Here is a 12011-nt window from a genome sequence, read left to right as displayed (position 1 = left end):
TTCTGGACTCCATCAGGAAGCCCACCATGAGCCAAGGGGAAAACTTCACCCGTGGATCTCCCAGAGGACCCCTGGGCACACTCAGTGCACTGAATGCCAAACCTACACCTTCCACCACTCTGCAGCCAGCTCTGTGTGTGGCTCCCAGGGCTGCAGGGAGAGCAAACTTTGGTAAGCAAGAAGCACCTGCAGAAAGCAGACCAGGGGCTATGCACTATGAAGAAACCACAAACTTGAGCTGTAGTGCCACTATCGGAAAAATAAAAGGCTATCAGCAGCTAGCCTTGTACATTGTAGGATCGAGAGAAGACATAAAAGCTTAAGAATTCTGCCACAAGAAGGAGAAAAAAGTGTGGAACAATCGTATCCATACAAGGTCAGAGAATACCTCAGAATCTATAGTAGAACTGACATAAGCTATTTTTACTCTGAAGGCAGGTAATACAAATTGGAGGAGATGACTGCTACTTCAAATGCAAAAACAGCAACATGAAACCCCAAGGAACATGAAAAATCAAGCAAACATGATGTCACCAAAAAACCACAATAATCTTCCAGTAACCAAACCCAAAGACATGGAGATCTACAATTTACCCGATAAAGAATTCAAAATAGCTGTTTTAAGGAAACTTAGCTACAAGAAAACACAATTTAACAAAATCAAGAAAATAATACACAATCAAAATGAGAAATTTAACAGAGATAGAAATCATTAAAAAATAAAAAAGAGAAATTCTGGAGCTGAAGAATGAATGGAATGAAATATGTAATACTGAGCCTCAATATCAGAGCAGACCAAGAAGAAGAAAGAATCAATGAGCGAGAGGATAGGAACTTTGAAATAACCCATTCTGAAAAAGGAAAAAGAATGAAAAAAGTGAAGAAAGCCTACGTAATCTATAGGACAGCATCAAACAAACCAATGTTCAATCACTGGAGTTTAGAAGAAGAGAGGGAGAAGTGGGCAGATAGCTTATTTAAAGAAATAATGGCTGAGAACTTCCTAAACCTAGTGATAGGCATAAATATATGCACATTCTACATTGGAGCACCTAAATATATTAAGCAAATACTAAATGATCTAAAGAGAGAAATAGACAATAATACCACAATAGCAGGGAATTTCAGTTCCCCACTTTCAGCAATAGATGGATGATCCAGATGGAAAAATTAACAAGGAAACACTAGACTTGAAACATACTTTTGGCCAAATGGACCTAACATACATATTTACATTCTATCCAACGAAAACAGACTATACGTTCTTCTAAGCATGCACACACATTATTCTTGAGGACAGATCATATGATAGGTCACAAAATCAATTCATTCATTCTTTCATCCACCAAATAGTTATTGAATGCCTATTTTCAGGATAGAGGATGTTTAATTGAAGCTATATATGACTATCCATAATCACTGTGAAGAGAACTATCACATATAATCCTTGATATTGAAAGGACTCAGTCAGTGACTTGCTTTTTGAGTCATATAAGCAGTAATGATAGTTTTGTTTTAATCTCTAAATAGGCTGCCTCCTGATTCTCGTAGTGGTCACTGACATTTTAAGATGTCTGTCTAGAGTTAATCATGTCATTTGTGGCCTAGTTACAAAAGAGACTGATTCATATTTGGCTATTAGACCTCATTAGCATTGTCTTCTACCTAATAATAAACCCCCAGTGAAAGGAGAAATGCACTGATAGTTAAGAATTTTTTTAGGTAAATTAACTTTTAGGTGTTAATCATAAAAATATCATAATATAGTTTTGTTATATTTATTAAACAAGCCAGAAAAGCCCAGTGAGACTGAAACATGTTAAGGATATTAATCAAAACTCATCATTTATTTAGGGAAAGGTGGCAAATGAAATTTCAACATATTTCAAAATTTCTTTCAGAAAATGAATCTGATATTTTCTAGAATAGATAAAGTGCTACAATGAACCACAATTCTAAAAATAAGGTAGTTTTTTCTGTCCTGTTAGAATTAAGCACATAGGTGAAGTTTTAAAAATTAGGATTATTTTTTAAAGCATACAGGGAAACACTTTTGCCTTAATTTTTATTTCATGTAAATCTGTCATCTTAGAATCTTTTTTTCTAGATAATTTCTCTAGTTTTCCCACGTACTTTTCACTTAAAAGCATAAAGTTATTGAAAAGCCGAATATTTAATATATGCCAGGCCCAATATTCCAAGTACTTTCCATGTATTAACTCATTTAATTTTCATAGCAGTCAGCCTAATTGAAGTAGATAATCTTGGTCATTAACATTTTTCAAGAAGAAACAGGCAAGGAAAGTTTAACATTAATTATTCAAAATGTTGAAGACTGTCCTTTCCCTATTGAGTTACTTTGGCACTTTTGTCAAAACTCAAATGACCACGCAAGTATGAAGCTGTTTCTAGACTCTGTTTTGTTTCATTGATCTAAATATCTGTTCTTAAGCCAATGCCACACCATCTTAATTACCATTGCTATATAGAAAGACTTGAAATCAGTTAGTATGAGTCTTCCAACATTTTTTTTTAAGATTGTGTTAACTATTCTGTGTTCTTTACATTTCTATACAAGTTTTAGAATTAGCCCATCAATTTCTACTTAAAAATCTGCTGGGGTTTTGATTGTGATTGTATGCATCTGTAGCTGAATTGGGGTGAATTGATATCTTGAAAATATTGAATCTTCTCTTCCATGAACATGTTATATCTCTCCTTTAACTTAAGTCATCTTCAGTTTCTCTGAGCAGTATTTTGTTAAGTTTATCCTAAGTATGTAATTTTTTGATGTGATTGTTAATGTTTTTTTAAAATTTTATATCACAGTTATTTGTTCATAGCATATTGAAATTTAATCAATTTCTGTATATTGACCTTGTATCCTTTGATCACACTAAATTCACTTATTATTTCTAGGCACTTTTTTGAAACATCTCATATATGTAATCATGTTGTTCGTGAATAAAGACAGCTTATTTAATTTTTTCCAATCTCTATGCCTTTTATTTCTTGAATTATTGCATTGAGTAGGCACACCAATAAAATGTCAAACAGAAACAATAGCGGTGGATATCTTTGTTTTATTCTCGACCTTAAGAGGAAAGCATCCATCTTTCATCACTAAATATGACTTCATCAGATCTAGAAAGCTCCTTTCTGTCTTTATTTTGCTGAGAGATTTTTTTCTTTCTTTAAATCATGGGTAGGTCTTGGATTTTGTCAAATGCAAATACTTTTTCTATGCCTATTGAATTAATCATGTGGTTTTAGACATTTGTTTAATATTAATTTTTAAATATTAAACTAACTTGCATTTCTAGAAAATAATCTCACATGCTCATGATGTGGTATGGTCATGATTATCCTTTTTATATGTTAGTGTGTTCTAAATTTCCTAACATGTTGTTAGAAATAATTTGTGTACATTTATGAAAGTTTTGATCTGTGCTTTCTGATATTTTCTTTGTCTGGTTTTGGTGTCAAAGTAATATTGGCCTCAAAATGAATTGCAGATTTTTATTCAGGCTTGGAATTTTGTTGGTGGGAAATTTTTTATTAAGGATTCATTTAATTTATTAAATGTAGAGATATTTAGATTTTTTAAAATCTCTTTTAAGGCCAGCTATTGTCATTGTTTTTTCTCTCAAGGTATATGTTTATTTCTTCTATGTAGTAAAATTTATTACTGTGCAGTTATTCATAATATTCCCTTTTCATGTCAGTAGGATAACTATCTCCTGATAAAGATAATTTATGTATTCTCTCTCCTTTCCTGGATCTGGTTTGTCAGTTTTATTGAATTTCCTAAGAACCTGCTTTTTACATTACAATAATTTTCTTTTGTTCTATTTTCTACTTTATTGATTTCTGCTTTTATCTTTACGGTTTCCTTTCTTCTGCTCACTTTGTCATTAACTGCTCTTCTTTTTCTGACTTTTTAATGTGGAAGTTTTGGTCATTGATTTTAAACCTTTTCTTATGTAAGATTTAATGCTATACATTTTCTCTATAGCACTGCTTTAGCTACATCCTACAAATTTTGATATATTGTATTTTCATTATTTGGTATAAAACATTTTTTAACTTCTCATGCAATGTTTTCTTTTATGCATATATTATTAGAATATTGTTTAATTTCAAAATGTATCAAGATTTTTATTTACTAATTTCATTATAGTCAGATAACATGTTATAGTGAGTACCTTGAAACTCATTCATTATTACTATCATCATCTTAAGTTGCTTCATATCTTGGAGACATATAAAAACTCTTTATTACTCACTGAATCAAATATATCTTCATATTTAAGAATTCCCATCAACCGATCTCATCTCATGTATATAACTCTTGTTTTCTCCTGCTGGCCAAAAAGGGAAGTTTCCTATCTTGCTTGTAAATTGTTCTTTTTATTATTAAGTAATGGCCCTCTTTGTATCCACTGATGCTTTTTGCCTTAAATTTTATTTTGTTGGATAAAACATTTAGTCTTATTTAGTTGAGTTATAACCAATAGTGATTTCACAATAAAAGAAATGATTACTTTATGGCTCCATTTTCAAAATGGTGTTTAAAACGAAGTTAACTTAATGGCTATATGTGATTGGCAATCATATATTAGAACTTGATCTTGAACATGAATTATGTGGTCATCTTACAGTAGTCAAATTACTATGTGGATGAAATGATACTAAAAATAAGTTGACATTTCCTATGTAATAGCACCATTGATTTATGCCCATCACTTACAGTGAATACTAACATGAAGATTGTATAATTTATTCCACTGTGGTATGCTTTAAAACTATCCAAGACTATTTAGATAATAGCAAAGCAAATATCAGCTACATTGATTTCTGTCAGTTTGTCTTCCAGGAACTCGATATGCTTATTTGACATACAATAGCACAGTCTACTTTAGATTTAAGATACTTATAAATTCTATAGGTGACCTAACATTTATTTTACCCAGAGACAAAATATGTCATCATAATAGCATGGGTTCATTTCATCCAATTTGATTGACCACACAGCAGACATAGCTAAGCACTACATATGCAAAGGAGAAAAACAGACCTAGCCCTTTAGGGCTGAGTATTTTTAGAATGAACAGAGAAAATATCAACATACTATGGTTGGTACTGTAATAGAATTTATGCAAGAATTATAGAAACCATAAATTTTTATTCATTGTTTGCTGATGAAGGTATATATTTCTGTAATCGATTATAGTTAAGGTAGTGGTCAATTATTTTCTCTGTAATATAGAAAAAATAGAATAGAAGGACTTAACATACTCTCTAAGAACAGAGTTGTTAGTAAATAAATGTTCTTGCTGAATGTTTTACACATTCTAAATTGAAGCTAGACAGAAAAAGTTGAGAACCATATGATTTCACTTATAGGTGGGATAGAAAACAAAGCAACAAATGAACAAGACAACAAAAATCATAGACATAGATAACAGTTTGTAATTACCAGAGGGAAAGGGCGGGGGAGGGAGAGGTAGATAAGGGTAAAAGGGAATCAAATATATGGTGACAAAAGGAGATTTGACTTTAGGTGGTGAACACAAAATGCAGTATATGGATGACGTATCATCGAATTATACAGTTGAAACCTATATAATTTTATTAACCATTGTCACCCTGATTAAATACATACATACATACATACATACATACACACATACATACATACATACATATATACATACATTCATACATGCATACATACATAGAACTATGCTTCTCCCCTGCCTGTCTTGCACTCTTTCCTCCAAATTTGCTCATCCAGTGTTACCTGTCTCCTTGCATTATAGCAATGCTTATGCCAGAAATCTAGGAATCATCCTTGATATATCTTTTGCTTTATCCTTTTTTGTTCTACCTTCATCAATCATGGACGTTTTTAACTTTGAAACATATTTTGAATCCATCTACATTTCTTCTCCACAGTTGGCAAAGCGGCTGAACCTATCACTGTGCTACTTCAGAAGGAATCTTCTCTTGCTCTCTCTTTTTTATTTTCTCAAGAGAGCTATCAGAGTTATTTATTTAAAACAATAGATTGGATGACCATGTGCTGCTTTCTCAAAACGCTTTGATGACTTCATATTGATCCTACGATAAAGTTAAAATCATCTCTCATGCCACAAATTGGAATCACTGTGATTCAGCCACACTGAACTTTCTTAATATTGCTTATACTTTGCCACTATTCTGCCCATCCTAGGGTCTTTACTTGCTAATTCTTTTGATTTGTACAATTTAATTTTGTAACCTTACTCTTTAATTATTTTTTGCCCCTTTATCACCAACTCTTTCTTCAGCTTTCAGCTTAAACGTTACTTCTAGGAAACAGTCTGTAACCCTCCAAAGTACATCTTCCCTTTCTTTAATTAGCATTTATCACAGTGGTAAATAAATATGGTGTCATTGTTGGTTTCCCCTTCTATGATTATAACTCCTGAGAACAAGAATAAGATCTGCTTGGTGTAGTATCAGATACATAGTAGGCACAAATACTTGTTAGATAAAAAGTGTGCTATTGAATGAAAATTGTGAAGTCAAAGATTGATTTAAAAAATATAAACACCTAAACTATCTCAATCATGTGGTCACTTTAAACACTTTGACAACATGGATGGACCTAAATGAAATAAGTTGGACAGAGAAAGACAAATAACATATGATTTCACTTGTATGTGAAATCTAAAAATCAAAACAAATGAACAAACAAAACAAAACAGAAATAGACCGCAGGCACAGAGAACAAACTGATGGTTGCCTGAGGGAGAGGTTTGGGGACTGGGCAAAAAAGGCGAAGGGGATTAAGAGTTACAAAATAAGTCACGGAGATATAATGTACAGTACAGGGAATATAGTTAATAATATTTTAACAGCTTTGTATGATGGCAGATGTTTACTAGACTTATCGTGGTGATCACTACTTAAGGCATATAAATGTCCAATCATGATGTTGTACACTGGAAACTAATATAATATTGTATGTCAACTATAATTATAAATAAATGACTTCAAATTTTTGCAATTAAATTCAATGCCATTTTATATGAAAAAGCTGTTATATTTTTTAAAATTTTGACTTCAAAATCTTTTTATCCTTCCTATTACCACTGTCTATAAGACCCTATGCAAAATGAAATTTGCCTGCTTCTGAAAAACACACTGTTTAAGGATTTCTTATCTTGAGACTATCCAAAAGAATGTGGTGTAGCGTCTGAAGGTAGATGGTTGCAGAAGAGGAATTCCAGGAGTTTTGAGGAGTGACGGTATGCTCTAGAGCCCCGTACCCCTTTGTAATACAAGATTTGGTACATTTGGTTTAAAAAAAAAAAATCACACTATCTTTTTATGTTAAAATTGTAGTTACCTGTCTTTCTCTCTGATCACTAAATATCTTGCAGATTTATATCAGTGAATATCAGTGATAACTATAGAGCACTATACTTGAAGGATATGACTTTTTAAAAGATTAGTATATAATGATTACCTTCTTCCTGGAAAAATCAAAGTCACAAACAAAAATTGCAATGATTCATGCTATTGATATGGAACTGTACCTTCATGACTGTAACCTGTTCTGTGACAAAGGTTTAAAAAACAACTTAAATAGAAGTTCTGTGATTGTGCAATCAGAATATGTGTGCCTTGGATTCTAAGACAAAGCCATTCTAGGATGACAGAGTAAGCAATTGAGAGAGGTTCTATAGCAGACAATTGAGAGGAAGGCAAGACAGATTAGTAGATGTGCCATGGAGATCTTGGAGACTGTAGCAGGCAACAAGCAGAATGTATGCAAATGGTCATCATTAAGATAGTATAGAACGAGTAATGGAAACGCTCTGCAGTAGGACAATGCTGTGCATCAAGGAGGCAAGGTATAATGGGTGGAGATCTATGCAGAGAAACTATTGGCATCAAGGGAACCTAAAAGCAAGTAATGAAGACTCAGCTGCAGAAATAGAAGTCCAGTGGCAGAACGTACTCTCAGAATTAATATGTGGAAGGAACTCAGTAGAATGTTTTGCTCTAGTCTCTGAGACATTGAGATGCTACTTAGATAGAACTGAGGCTGGAAGCCCAGCAAATGGAAGTAAAAAATGGGCCTTTTTTTGGCACAAGGGTTGAGGCTGCACCCTAGTTACTTTGAATCAGTGTGCAGGGTCAGAACATTAGCAAAGCTGACATGATGATGATCCTTAAACAGTAGTTTTAGTTTTCTTTATATTTTACCTACCCTAGGAGCTAGCTTGGCTAGAGTCTGGATGGGATTGGTGAAACCTTCAGTTAATAGTCAAGGAGCCATTCCTTGGTGGGTAAGAGGAAAGCAGAGCTAGAGGCCTGGAAGGCAATTATAACTGAAAGAGAGATGCTACATGTGCCATTCTTGCTATGCTTCTCCACTCTTCACTGTGGAAGGGAAAAAATTGATTCATACGAAGCATGATTCAAAGCCACTGAAAGAACTGTGAGACCAGGAGACTATAAAATTAAGCTTTGTTAAACCTGAGAGATACTTATTTTTAATCGGGACAGTTTGATTTCATCAAAATAATATTATTAGCAAATACATATTAGCAAGTACAATTACCTCTAAGGATCCATAGAATTCCTTAGTTTCTAGATACCCCATGAGAAATGTTCTTCAAAATGAAATAATCTCTTTGGGGAAAAGGTATATTAGTTTTCCACGGCTAACATAACAAATTGCCACAAATTTAGCAGCTTAAAACAACATAAGATTATTATCTCACAGTTCTATAGGTCAGAGTCTGGTTTGACTGGGCTGATTTCTCTTCTTCTGGTCTGACAAGTCTTAAATCAAAGTGTGTGGGCGGGTCAAGTTTTTATCAGGAGACCCTCAAGGAATCCACTTTCAAGTTTATGTAGGTTGTTGGTAGAATTCAGTTCCCTATGGTTGTAGGTGTCAGCCAGGGTTTGCTCTCAGCTTTTAGAGGCCACTACATCTACAGGCCCCGTGTTAGGGCATGGATATCTTTGGGGGTCATTCTGCTTACAACAAAGGGAAATTTTTTTTCCCCAAAGGATGACTCCAATTATTCTATTTCTCTTACAAGGTGCCAGTAAGAGTAATTAAAATACCTAGACTTCAAACACGTAGAAACCCAGGAATTTTTAAATTCACTCAATAGTATAGAAAAAAGATAAAGAGTTCCATCTTTGAGTTCAAAAATGAAAAAGTAGAGCAATGACCAGAACCTGTAACACTTAAAAACTTGTGAAAGAGGTCACAGCATTCATGTTCCTAACACATCTTCCTTGTGTTTCTATTTAAATTATGGTATTTTACTAAGTGTTTGACTAAGATGTTAGTTTGTGGGTAGGGGGCAGGGGTGTTTAATGGAAAACCTCTCACAGATAGGTCTATAGTTTGGCCATGTGGCCATAATGCAGGCTTATTGCTCTAATAACAATTTGTTTCTTGAGGGCTAAACTTATTAATATAATATATGAATGCTAAAAATGGTATCATAAATATCCCCATTTTATGTCATTTTTAAACAGAAAATTTTATATGCTATTTATATGAATTTAATAACTCATAATCATCATTTTGAGTATTCATACTAAGTTCAAAATTTTGTGTCATCAAAATGAATCTGTGCAACTGAAAACAGCCCCAAGCACATAGAAGGCACTTGTTATTTGGGATGCTTATACAGATATGAAGATATCACTTAAAAGTTAATAGTCTCAAAGCAAATCCCTTATGACAGCCCTTTTTCTTATAATCTACCTTTTCTGATTAAAGCTGAATGCAGAATTCAAGGAATCTGAATTCTGAACCAGGAAACATGGTGGCTGTTCTGACAAATAACTAAATCAAAGGCTGCTTCTTAAAGTATTCTTAGGAATGAAATCATCATTGCATTTATCAGGGTCTTTTTGCATTTCTCTTGCACTTAAAACATTTTTTAGCACCAGCAACTGCTTCCCTTCTGTTGACTATAATATTTCCTAGGCTTCTTGGCTTTCATATGAAAAAGTTAGCATTTTGTAGAAATTACCAGCCAATCAAAGCACTTCTTAAAATTTTTATGGCTAACATCAGCTGTAATATTTAGATCACCAAGTCTTCGCCACTCTTTATGTTTCTAGGTGCTCAGAGGCTTTCTCTTCACTGATGTTTTGTTTCTGTGTTTTTGATTTTTTTTTTTTTAATTCTATTTCTGAGTCTGTTCCTCTTTTGGAAGCCTAAGGGCTTAAATACTATTCTCTGAATAATTAAGACTTTATGAAAGCAACATATAAAATATTTTTGTGACCTAAAAAGAGGCCTAAAAAGTAACACAACAGTCAATGTTGCTGCTTCTCCAGACTCTAAGAGGGTGACTGAGGAGTGGCCTGGGGTAGAGTATGTGATGCTAAAAAATGAACTCGTGCAGTCAATGCAAACAAATGACCAACAAATAAGGTAAGTGATTTTTTAGATTATTTCTAGGATCCGACTTTCTGAAACAGAAAAACTGGTTTTTCACAGTCTGAAAATTAAAATGTTTCGTTTCATTTTTCATTGAAATAAGATTTATTTTTAAAGTTAAAAATATTTGCATTTTATTTAACCTTAAGTTATAGCATTATGTTTATCTTAAGTTAGCATTTGGTCATATTTTGTAGCTATTAACAAAACTGGTGTTGTGCATGTTTAACCTATAATAATTTGTATTTATATGTAGAAATAATATATTTCACAGAGTTTATAAACGTTTTATTTTAAAAAATCAATCAGTTATATATTCTAACACTAGTTTTATGTATTCACCTCCTTTTATGGATTATTTTTACCCTAAGCATAATTATAATTATGTTACACTAAATTCTGTATTTGGCATGTTTCATACAACATTATATCATTAACAAATTGTTTCATAAATAATTCCATTTGTAAGCATTATTTTTAATAGTTAAATCATATTCTGTCACTTAGATGTACTACAGTTTATTTAAGCATTACATTATGGCTGAAATTTTGGGTTATTTAGAATATTTGTAACTATAAATATATGACAGTGAAAGTATTTTATTCATACTGTTTTTCTCATAGCTCATAATTTACATTTGGATGGTATCTGAAAGAAGGATCACTTATTCAAACTTGATTAATTTTTATAGCACATCACATGTACAAGTAAAGTGCTTTCTACAGATGTACCAGTTTCCCTTGCCACCAATAACCTATGAAAATCCTGTCCTGGCAAGATTTCTAAGCATATTTCCCTAGTTATCAATAATATTGTAACTGTTTTCTTCGTTGTTAATAACATTTGCAAAGAATGATCTTTTGAGGTTTTTGCCAGATCTTCATACCTAACTGGCAAGATTTCCCCCCAACTCTCTAGCATGAAAAAAAATAAATAACCCAACTGTGAAAATTGAAAAGGTTCACATCATTCTAGGCAAGTAATTTAGAGTTCAATACCTAGATATGGAACTGAAACATTTGGGAATGATAAATATCAAAAAAAGCATCCCTCAAATCTTTAGAAGAAAAAAGCAAATTACAGACCAAGAAACAAAAATCAGGACAAAATCAAGACTTTCCTGCAACATTAAATGCCAAAAACCAGTGGTATCTATAGTTTTGATGAGAGTCAACAAAAACATTTGCATATATAAGGATTTTGAAAATGATGTTTACATATCCTCTAGCCAACTAAGAAATGTATTAAAATTAAAATTCATGAGTAGCAAAATTATGTTACTTTTTAAAAAACTGAGGGAAAATAAAGCTAGATAAAATTTGGAGTATTTTATTTTTGATACTGAAGGTAGAGGTCGAAAATTATTTCTGAAAGAAGAGATGATGAAAACAAAATGTTTATGCCTAAAACACCAGATGTTTATAGCAAGGATTAGGAAGTGAAAGAGGGAGATGTAGAATAGGAAAAGTAAACTAATTGCTTCATTTTTCATAGAGAAAGGTAAACAATATTGTTTGTCATAACTTATTACCTTTAAAAGTT

The 12011-nt window shown here is 32.6% G+C and overlaps 1 protein-coding gene across 6 annotated transcripts in view; it reads left to right on the top strand.

Moving 5' to 3' along the window:
- SSBP2 (single stranded DNA binding protein 2) overlaps nucleotides 1-12011 on the top strand; it is a 245763-nt gene that overhangs the window by 152956 nt on the left and 80796 nt on the right. The window lies entirely within an intron of this gene.

This window comes from Pteropus medius, unplaced genomic scaffold (assembly GCF_902729225.1).
Source record: "Pteropus medius unplaced genomic scaffold, Ma_sr-lr_union100, whole genome shotgun sequence".
In the NCBI taxonomy this organism is placed as follows: Eukaryota; Metazoa; Chordata; class Mammalia; order Chiroptera; family Pteropodidae; genus Pteropus; species Pteropus medius.
The sequence above is the reverse complement of the archived record's forward strand: the minus strand, read 5'-3'. Positions and strand labels throughout refer to the sequence as shown.